The 8,425-nt window shown below is 41.8% G+C and overlaps 1 pseudogene; it reads right to left on the bottom strand.

Moving 5' to 3' along the window:
- Nucleotides 2,911-3,472, bottom strand: LOC102170556 (annotated as a pseudogene).

The following is an 8,425-nucleotide window of genomic DNA, read 5'->3' as shown; positions in this document are numbered from 1 at the left end:
TCACCCTAATTGGTGCTTCATAGGCCGTGGCTGAATTCTTTTCAATTAAGCGCTAACATACAGTAACTGTTTCTCTCTGCAAATGCTGGAAAGCCATTCACAAGAGAGGACTGGTACTGCACAATTCCAAAGTACCTTAATGTGTCAAAAATGTTTTGTGAAGAAAGCTACACTGTAAATGCAATCACCTACATTGGTGTTCCCATTGTTCACTGGGAGTGAAAGTATTGCTAATTGTCCTGCGTTTTAGCTGGGTTTTTAAAGCATTATGTAGTAAGTACACCGGAGGGTCAATTTGTGAAGTGAAATACTTAGCATGCAAAGCGTAATACAAGATGCTGTGTAATACTTGACCTCTTAGCATAATAAATGTAGCAGTGAAACGCTGTGCATTCAGCATTCACTGAATAGAGCCTTCGCAGTGGAACAAAACCAGAAAATGTTCTCTTCATTCCTTTTTTTTTTTTTTCACTAAGCGAAAATTATTCTTTATAATGGCCATTGCAGCAATTAGCTGGCATTTGGTAGAATAAATGTGCAGAAATAGCAATTTCTTATTTTAAATGAGATTTTGTATGGAGCCTGCAAATTACTTGAGGTATATGAATAATTGTGCCTTAGCTTTATGCTACAGAATAGGGTGTGGGTGGGTATAAAGATTTCCTATTTGCAGTTAAATGTTTAGACATTTTATTATTTTAATTTCACTCACAGTCTGCCTGGACTGACCCTGCTTTCCCATTGATCATTTCATGTGCGCCTGGAAGCAAGTGTGCAGATGGCGGGAGACTCCCAATTAGTGCACCATGTTTTTTATGAATGTGACATGTAAGTGCAATCAGGTCTCCTCTGGAGGCAATGGTGGTGTTGATACTTTTGAGTTTCTAAATCAATACAATTTAATCATCTGCATGGAATGAATGTTTATCAATATTCTCTGTGGTCAAATGCAATTGGAAACTTCATTAAATTTTTATCCAAAGTTTTTCACCTTATTGAAATGCATTCTTCCAGGCATTCATGATTCATCTAATTAGCCTTAAATAGGGTATTTTTTTCCTTCTCTCAAAGTGATTCAGTTAATTACGTCCATATATTCATAATTACAAGGTGGATGAGTTTGGTAAAACTGAAATTATGAAATCTGCAGAGAGATTCTAAGAGGTTTAGGATGTAGACTATAAAAAAGGAATGAGTAAAAGTCAGAGCAGTGAAATATTTTGTTTTAATCCCCCTTAGCCCACCCCATTCCAACTGCTTTCTTATGCGGTTTTATGTATTTATTTTTTTCACTTATCATTTGTAATCCAACAGCTTGCAAAAATTGATTTGAAGTAAGCTCATCATGAATAAAAATAATAATAAAGCAAACCCTACAAGAACACTTGAACAATGTGTCAAAAGTTATTCCATAAATTTTTAAGATAATATATAATCATTTAAAGCCTAGCTGTTCAAACAAAGAAGTTTCTTTTACCCACTGACCAGTGTCCTGAGATCTCTGACCAGATTTAACTACTTTAGCAGCTCTCTTATATGTTCTCTTTCACACTTCTGAGTCCTTTCTTCTTATTTCCATCCTTCACACATTTTATTTGCATATTCTAAGTATTCTATATAAGTTTGAATAATTAATATAATATAATTAATATAAGTTTCAAGAATTTTATTATTTTCCTAGGCACCTTTTCTAGCTCAATAACTTTTTTTGGTCTTTAAAATTATGTTTTGGGATTATTTTTTAGCTAAAGGAAAGAACAGTCTCTCCTAATTTTTATTTTACCTAAGACCTAAGCACACACGACTTTTTACTCAGACCATCAAGTGATGCCAAAAATTCCTCTGCCGAATGCTATAATGAAGGCAACTCATTAGCAAATGACCTAGCTCATCTGTTAAATCCAACCTGTGATACTGCAAAATTAGAAATAGCCCCAATTAGTTATTGTTAATCTAATCTGGGTAAATGATGTTCTCACAGAGCAGCAGATACCAGGCCTCTATCACTTTACAAACAAGGCTTGTTTGATACACTCTCTCACAACAAGCCCCAGGGAGGGTACTGGGTCATTGTATTATTGCCTTTGCCCAAAGGTCATGCTTAAGAACTTTAACAAACTGCATAGCCGCTGCCCAGAAAGAATTGTGCCTGATTTCTGTTCTATTTTCACTCTTTTTTTAAACTAATGGAACAAATAACAAGTCACAATTAGAGCTTTACCATTCAAGATGATTTATAGTTGACCCAGGTAATTGACTGCAAGAATTAATCTATTTTAAAATTGCATATATATATAAAAATAAAATAAAATAAAATTGTATATATAAAATGAAAGACTGAGTTCTAACATTTTTCTTTTGTATTATTCCTTCCTGAAATGTTTCTACTGGACTTCCTAAAGAACAATGTAGCGGAGTGGACTAAGGGTAAAATTTCATTCCTGTCTTTGTGGGGTATATGCAAGGGTTATAAATATAACAGTGTAATATATTAGTATGTTAGAACACAGACATGTCAACTGCATTTTCATACTGTGTGCGTGATCAGTCGCTAAATTATGTCTGACTCTTCCCAGCCCTGTGAACTGCAGCCTGCCGGGCTCCCCTGTCCATGGGATTTTCCAGGCGAAAATACTGGAGTGGGTTGTCGTTTCCTCCTCCAGGGGATTTTCCCGACCCAGGGATCAAATTCGCATCTCCTGCGACTCCCGCATCAGCAGGCAGATCCTTTAGCTCTGCGCCACCTGGGAATTCCAAATGTTCTAATCATGGTGATCACCTGGGTAATTCTTCCCCCTCCCCCCGCAAAAGCTTGTTTCAGTTTGGTCCACGGCTTCGGAGAGAGCTCCAGGGTGGTTAAAAAGACTGCCTCCTGGCTGCACAGAGAGGCTTCAAGCAGAAGCCCTGACATCAGAGGGTCTCCCCGAAGGAAGCTGGGCTTGGAGGCTCCCAGTCCTGGCTAAGGCTGAGACTTTCAAAGAGATACTTGACCAGCCCAGTCAGCCTATAGAGGTTAGTCACGTGGTCTCCCATCTTCTTGATGCGTTTCATCTGCTCTACCACGAAGCGGCTTTCCAGGAAATCGGAGGTGGAGGTCGGGTGGGCTGAACCTAGGCTACGCAGATTTGAAAGGGTCTGGTCGAGGCCCTTCTGCCTGGGCATGGCGGCTTCCATAGTGTCCTGGGTTTTACCTCAGTCATTTTGAGATGGCTTTTGCACGTCCTGGAAGACTGCTTCGCAGCAGTACTGGTTTCGCATTTTCAAGAGATGCTTGGCACCCTGGCGCTTCTCCTCGCCCAGTTCACGGAAAAGGTGGTCCCACGCCCCTCAGAACCACATCCTCCCGGTGGAAACAGAAGCCCGGAGAGAGGTAGGTATGGGAGGCCTGTACGTGTATATTGACGGTGGCCTCCACCTCGGTGGAATAATTCTGACGACCTGGAAGCTCATGGTGATCGGTAATAAGGAACATAGCTCAGAGAACTGGCTGGTTCCAGTGGCCAAAGATGGTTGATTGGCTGATTCTGAAGGTTGCAACTGTTGAAAAGGATGGAGGGTGGTCTGAGGCTGGAGCAAGGGGTGTCCCGGGGGTCTGTTCTGTCCATATATTGTTGAAACAAAGGACAGAGCTGCAGGACAAATGAGTGCGCTACTGGATAATTCTTTTCATGAGATAGTTCATGCCATGATCATCTAACAAAATCTTCACCACATCCTGAGAGGTACATGCTGGGGCGGGGGGGGGGGGGGGTGCTTTATAGTTAATTCAAATAAAGAAAAAAAGGATGGCACAAATGGTGAAAATCTGTTGTATGTTAAACTGTTAGTCTCTGGATCATTGGAGGATTTATATCATCGCTGTAAAAATCTAATGACGATATTTTCACCTGGAATATTTACCAAGGGACATGTGCATGCTTAGTCGTTCAGTTATGTCTGACTCTTTGTGACCCCATGGACTATAGTCTGCCTGGCTCCTCTGTCCATGGGATTCTCCAGGCAAGAATGCTGGAGTGGGCAGCCACTCCCTTCTCCGGGGCTCCAGGGAATCTTCCTGACCCAGGGATTGGGCCGAGGTCTCCCGCATTGCAGGCAGATTCTTTACCATCTGAGCCACCAGGGAAGTCCTTACCAAGGGATAACCTCTTTTAAAAACTGAGTAGAATACATATGTAGGGGATGCTTCCTGTTTTAACTGTCTACCTTAATAAAGAAGCTTTCTTGTTTCCCTAGAGAACTCCCAAGTAAACACCTCGAGTTTCCTTGGGAAACTTCAGTGAAAAGTATCTCATTGTAGTTCACTCAGACTAATAGATGACTCTGTTTTCTGTATCTGTTCTGACTTCTATCTATACCTCCTGACTTCAATGGGCCTTCTCTTTGGGGATCCCCTCACTCCCACATCCGGTTGTCTAATTCCTTTTCCTCGTGCAAGTCCTAGGTTAAATGCTGTCTCCTCCATGAAGCTTTCTGTTGTCCTACTAAGAAGGAATCTGTTCCTCTTCTGAACTGTGAAAGCAACTTGTCTTTCAGCCTCTCCGTTGTTTTTATATATTTCGTCACCCTGAGTAACTGTAGACATCTTGGGAGGATCCAGTCTAAACCAATTTAGTGCCTTACACATTGTGAGTATACAATAAATACCTCTTGAGTGAATAAATTTTACCTGCAAGATCCTTGTTATTGATCTATCATTGGTGGTGATTTAATTGCTAAGTTGTGTCTGATTCTTGAGCAACCCCATGGACTGTAACCTGCCAGGCTCCTCTGTTCATGGGATTTCCTAGGCATGAATACTGGAGTAGGTTGTCATTTCCTTCTCCAGGGGATCTTCCCGACCCAGGGGTAGAACCCAGGTCTCCTGCATTGCAGGCAGTCCCCTCCATTGCAGGTAGTCCTCTGCATTGCAGGCGGATTCTTTATCAACTGAGCCACCAGGAAAGCCCATTTTGATGGCGAAAAGCTGTAAACAAAGAGCCCCAAACTTTCAGGTACACACACAGCAAGTCCCTTGTGCTTCTGTTGTGCCTCATTCCTTGAGAAATAACCAGATTCCTACAAGTGCCCCTCTTTCTAAGGCAAGAAGGTTGTGTGTAATATAGGTGACATCATGGGCTTTCTCACTTTGTACTCTTGTTTGGTTAAAGATAAACTCTATAATGTCTATTTGCCATTCAGGTTATCAGGCAGGACTAGTCAGTTTATTTTAAAAATTATGAAGGCTAACTGAAAATGTTTGAGGGTTGTGTGCCAGATGTCCTGAGGACTTTATAAACATTGTCTCATTTGATCATCTCAACATGACATGAGGGAGAAGCTATTATTACCCCCATGTCACTGAGAGGGAACTAAGCTGAGCAGCTGGATGGCTTTCCCAGTTATATACTACAGTTCTGGGAAAGAGCAGGAGGACAACCAAGTTCTGTTTCAGTCCATAATCTGAGCTCTTAATACTTCTTCCTTTTCTCTAGCTTCACAGTTTTCTTAAACTCCTCTCCTAAGTGAACTTCCCATGGAACACTTGAACTCAGTGGGTGTTTATACACCTTTATGGGAACTGCTTACCCAGAGCAAACCAAACTCTAGGGGCTCTGGGCAATAATGCTATGGATGTCAACCAAAAATAGCTTACCTAGAAATCTCATTTCTACCTAATTTCTATACACTGCGGGTGGTCCAAGGGGGCAGTTAGGAAATGAAAGGATGCTGAGTGAAGGCGCAGACATTTCTCTTGCTGGGAAGGTGCTGTCCCACAGTTGAGCATGGAGATAGCTGACGCAGGGAGGTGGGCCCAGGTGTGAAAGAGATGTTCCCCTGGCCCGCCTAGGAGTTGTGGCTCTCAGCCTGGGATATGCCGAGATCCAGACGCCCTAAGCCCCAGTGTGTGTGCAAAGCAAATTGGTGCTGATACATGGAGCCCAGAACAGAGCTCCCAGAGAAGCATTTGGCTTGGTGTTAAGAAAGACCAGCAATGCCCTTTCCCCAACCCAAATTTTCCAACATGAAGGCAAGAGAAAAACCAACAATTACTCAAAGTAACAGGTAAAAACCCATCTGGTAAACCCTGCCACAATATTTTCTTCAAGTTTTATTTATTGAAATTCATACTAGTGGTTCTCAAATTTTACGATGTAAAATTACCTGTATGTGTGCTTAGTTGCTCAGTTGTATCCGACTCTTTGAGACCCTTTGGGCTGTAGCCCATCAGACTCCTCTGTCTGGGATTTTTTTCAGGCGAGAATACTAGAGTGGGGTACCATTTCCTTCTCCAGGGTATCTTCCTGAGCCAGCGATTGAACCCACATCTTCTGTGTCTCCTGCATCACAGGCAGATTTTTTACCCGCTGAACCAACACCTGGAGGGGGTGTGGTTATTAAAATGAAAAGACCCAGATCCTTTTCCTGTAAAATTTTGATTCTGTGGGTTTGGGGTGAGTTCCTGCACTCTGCATTTCAGACCACCCCCAGAAGGGAATCTCGTGTCCCTCATCAGAGAAGAAAATAAGCCTGAAAATCAGGCAAGTGCTGCAGGAGCTGATGTTCTGTGAGGTTATTTAGGATGAAGCTAATTAATAACAGTCTTTAGGAATGCTTGTCTTTGGAGAATTGGTGACGGCTGACAATGCCTTCAGCTACTGCCAGTAAGGTTCTCGCTCTTCAACAAGAAAAACTTGTTCTAGGGAAACTCTGAGACAGAACCAAGGGTGGGGTGAGGGACACAGAAGCCCTCCCTGTGTGGGTGAGAGGGCACACACCTGTGCCCTGGCTGATCTTAGCTGGGCAGGCCTCCCTGACACTCTGCTGGAGGCAGGTCAAAGGACCCCTTAGCTTCGAGGAGGATCATTCTCTGAGGGAGGGCTCATCAAATCTGAAGTCTCAAACAGCAGATCATTCATTCGACAGTCATAGGGGCCTCTTCTGGATCCATGCTGTAGGTGTGGGCCTTGCACACACTTTTCTGTCTACCTGGAAGGCCACTTTCCCTCAGCTTTGCCTGGTTAATTTTCTGCTTCCAGACCTGGCCTCCCTAATGAGGCAGTCCCCCACGATATGCCTTCCTGATATCATTAACCTGGGAAATAGGATTCTTGATTCATGCCTGTCTCAGTTGTAAGCTCCATGAGGGCAAGGGCCAGGCTGTTTTATTGTTGTTTTTTCATTATTTTTAGTTCTGAGTCACTTATAAAAATAATTTGCTGAAGTCCAGTTTTTGGAGTTATTGCTACATTTAGCAATGTACCAGTTCAACAGAGTAAGTTATTTTTCTGTTATAAACTATACAGCCAGTTGTATTGGAGAGAATATTTTAAAAGCTTTTGATGATTTTCATGAAGATTTAGTTGATTGGTTTTAATTTTCTAGGGAATTTTAAGGAATTTTAAGCATTTTAAGGAATATTGGATTGTTAAAAGCTAAGGATTATAGAATGGTTTAGCCTTTTAGAGTATATATCAAATATTCAAGAAAGAATAATTAATAACCAGTAACCAAAACTTAGAGATTAGTACCCCAAATCTGACATTCATTCCTTTAAGTATGAAATTGCTGAAGAGGAATTCAGAGTAACTGAATTCACATGAAATGTAGGGATCTTAGACACTAATTGCTAGTCATATAAAATTAAGGTAATACGCCATTTGAAGGATTGGTGAAAGAATGTAAAAATGTTTAAAGAGGAATCCTAAATGATATTCAGAAAGATGGGGAAACTAAGTCAACTGAAACAATCTCATCCTATGTGTAATGCTGAAATTTAAAAATTTAATCGCTAGAAACAAAAGTCTACCATGCCCCCAAGCAATTGTAAGTGATAGTAAGAGCGAAAGTCACTCAGTCTATGAGACCCCTTGGACTATACAGTCCATGGAATTCTCTAGGCCAGAATACTGGAGTGAGTAGCCTTTCCCTTCTCCAGGGAATCTTCTCCTAGGGATCAAACCCAGGTCTCCCGAATTGCAGGCAGATTCTTTACCAGCTGAGCCCAAAGGGAAGCCCAAGAACACTGGAGTGGGTAGCCTATCCCTTCTCCAGGGGATTTTCCCAACCAGCCGGGGTCTCCTGCATTGCAGGTGGATTCTTTACTAACCGAGCTATCAGGGAAGCCTGAGCAATTGTAAAAAGATTATTAATTATGGTTATATTTGAAAAAAATTAAACAGTTATGGAAATTAGAAGTATGCAGATCAAGAAGCAACAGTTAGAACTGGATATGCCACAATAGACTGGTTCCAAAACAAGAAAGGAGTATGTCAGGATTGTATATTGTCACCCTGCTTATTTAACTTATATGCCGAGTACATCCTGAGAAATGCTGGACTGGATGAAGCACAAGCTGGAATCAAGATTGCCGGGGATCCCCATCAATAACCTCATATATGCAGATGACACTACCCTTATGGCAGAAAGCAAAGAAGAACTAAAGAGC

The sequence above is a fragment of the Capra hircus genome, chromosome 21 (assembly GCF_001704415.2).
Source record: "Capra hircus breed San Clemente chromosome 21, ASM170441v1, whole genome shotgun sequence".
NCBI lineage: Eukaryota > Metazoa > Chordata > Mammalia > Artiodactyla > Bovidae > Capra > Capra hircus.
The sequence above is the reverse complement of the archived record's forward strand: the minus strand, read 5'-3'. Positions and strand labels throughout refer to the sequence as shown.